Source organism: Capsicum annuum, chromosome 12 (assembly GCF_002878395.1).
Source record: "Capsicum annuum cultivar UCD-10X-F1 chromosome 12, UCD10Xv1.1, whole genome shotgun sequence".
In the NCBI taxonomy this organism is placed as follows: Eukaryota; Viridiplantae; Streptophyta; class Magnoliopsida; order Solanales; family Solanaceae; genus Capsicum; species Capsicum annuum.
This window is the reverse complement of record NC_061122.1, coordinates 55315682-55318715: the sequence shown is the minus strand read 5'-3', so window position 1 is coordinate 55318715 and position 3034 is coordinate 55315682. Positions and strand designations below refer to the sequence as shown.

Sequence of the window (3034 nt, the reverse complement as noted above, 5' to 3'; positions counted from 1 at the left end):
TATGATACATTCCTATGGTAAAATTTAATTTCATCTCTTTCAGCGTTATAAATCAAACATGAATATTATAGTAGGAAATGAACCTTGCACCCAAAACCACCGAGGAGGAAAGGGATGGTTGGATAGAACCAACAATATCATTTACGACCTATTCCTGACTTCTTCCTTGCTTTTTTTGGTAACCTTGGTAACTAACAAACAATGATAACAAAGGCAGATATAAGTTTGAAATAAAAGTCGAGAAAGAAGTGAAGCATGAGCCGAAGATATGACCATGGAAGAAAGGAAAGTTTGTAACAAAGTAGAAAGAATCCTCTATTTGTGATGAAAAACATAGTGAAGAGAATAAATAAAAGAAGAAATTTTGGAAGGCACTACTGATGAAAAAATTACTTAAGGAAGAAAGGTATTTATAAGCGAAGCAATTACCCTAGAAAGACACACTCAGAATGAAGCAGTATATGAGGTGCTGCCTCGAAAGTGGTTAAAAATAGGAAGATGGAAAGAAAAGATATTATCCTAATTTTGTCGATATAAAATCACGATAATTCAAAAAAACAAATAAAACTTAAGGAAGACAGAGAGTTTGTCAAACTATGGCATTTCAAAAAATGAACTGCCACATAAGAATCAGTCATAATGACACATGTCCCAAAAAAGACTTGAACAAATGATTCGTGTCAATGGAATTAATTAGAAGGGACTTATTTTTTTCTTTTGATATAAGATATAGTTTAAAGGAAAATTGAGGATCCAAAATCTATCGAGAAGGGAAAAAAATTGTGTTCACAAAAAAAAGAAAGAATTTTAATTTGGAGAATCTAAGGACTATTCGTATATGGTAAAAATATCCAAGACACGTGCCAATATTAAATTATAACATGTGAAGGGCACGAGATCACACAAGGAAAAATTAGAGTCACAACCTAAATCATGAATCGTGCGGGAACCTATCTAACTCTATCCAAGATAGAAGAATCTTTACCATCTAATCATTCAATTAATGAAGGAGACATTTTCACAACCTAATTTTTTAGGTCATGATGGCACCTAATATAACTTACCAGTAGGTAAGACGATCGATAGTCTGGATCGGTTAGCAATATACTATCAAGAGAAATGAAAGAAAATAAAAGAATAAATATAATAAAAGACTAATACATATAAGACAATCCCAAAACTTGTTGTTATTGGTATAAGAGGTCCTAATACAATAAGAGTACAAAGTCAAGTACTAAATAAATATACAGGTAGAATCTATCTTTGAATACAATAAAGAGATTAGTCTAAACTACAAGAAGGAGAGTAGTAATACTCCGAACGAAAAGAGCTCACCCCAAACTCTAATCCATAGATACTCCACTAGATGCACACAATAATGATGAGATGCCATACTATTATCTGTAGGATGTAGAAGTGTAGTATGAGTACCAAACATGTGGTACTCAACAAGTAACTACCGATTGGGCTCTAAAGATAATGCAAATATAAGTAACATGCAAAGTAGAAATATAAACTACAGGCAACTATCTAGGAAGCTAACATAATAAATCTATATAGGCAACAAGGATAGGCTATCCTATTCTAGTCATATTTAGGAATTAAAATACTATACTGTATATTACTGGCTAATATACAAATAAAGGGTAGAAAGAAGACATAGTAATGTACTAGGCCAAGGAATACATATATAATATAAATAAATAAGGGAAAAAAGTGATATAGGGTAATATCATAGATAGATACATATACACATAGACGTATACTAGACTAACTCAAAGGTACAACCTAAGATTGTAAACCTAACCTCTCTAGGAAATCCTAATGGAGTCATTGCGGGTGACTTAAAAATTGGCAACTATCTTATTTCTAGTCTTATTATTTTATTATAATTGCTAAGAACTTAATCTTAGCTTCTAAATTTATAGGTACAGGTCTGAAACGTAAGTAAGATCGCAAGGAAAAGGTATTTGGTTGACCCATATCTTGAACTTGAGTGACACTTACATCAATAAAAGAGAGAAGCAGTACGTCTCTATTGCATACCATAATTTCCACAGAAAGAATCTAATCCTACTATCATGGTTGCGAAACAACTAACACACAGGATAGTTTGAAAAGTGGCAATCCAAATTACAACCAATGTTACCTTCTTTATTTACAAAGCAGAATCTGGAAGTAGATTTAAGTTCAAATAGAATATGGTGTAGATATTGCACAAAAGTGGGAAATTCACAAACCTATGACATGAGGATCCACAAGTTTATTTATAGAACTTCCTTGATATCTGTGATACTTTCATCCCAAAGGGAGTCTCTATTAACTACACGAGGCTTACACCCTTTTCCTTATCACTTTTAGGGGAAGAGAACAAATGGTTGAAGGCAGAACCTTCAAACTCCATAACTACATTGGATGACTTGGCGAAGAAATTCCTCATCCAATTTTTCCTTCTAGAAAGACTATGAGATTAAAAAGTGAAATTTTTAGCTTTAAGTAGAAGCCAAATTAAAATGTATATCATGCTTGGGAGAGTTTTAAATCTCTACTCAGGGACTGCCCGCACCATCAATAGTTGAATAAGGTATCATCTCATATTTTTGTTGAAGGTATTGATCAAACCACTAAATATTTGTAAGATTAAGATATAGGGTGTCAAGATTTAGAGAAAATGTATGATGAGCTATACACTTTGTTGAATTGAATTGCATATGGTAGTCTCAAATGACTGGGTAATATGTCCAAAAGTGTAGTGATGAAGCCTTCTATAATGATTGAAGTGGATGGTGTCACAACTTTGGCAGCTCAATTGGCATTTATTCAAAATCAAATAGTGAAACAATTCAATAGGTTGAGTATGAACCAACCTAGGCCTAAGTAAATACAGTCAGCATACCACAGCTTAGTGCGAGATTTGTGGTATTAGTGGTCACTCTACAGATTCATATGGAGAAAATATGGAGTTGATTAAGTTTGTGGGTAATACACAAAAGGGAACTCTGAATTATGGTAATTCCTACAACCATAAGTGGAA

General features: G+C 32.9%; 1 non-coding gene across 1 annotated transcript; it reads right to left on the bottom strand.

Moving 5' to 3' along the window:
• Window positions 1-2467: 2467 nt before the first annotated feature.
• On the bottom strand, window positions 2468-2574 carry LOC124889919. The gene has a single exon (XR_007048831.1). It is a non-coding gene; the product is annotated as a small nucleolar RNA R71 (small nucleolar RNA).
• Between the last annotated feature and the right edge of the window lie 460 nt (window positions 2575-3034).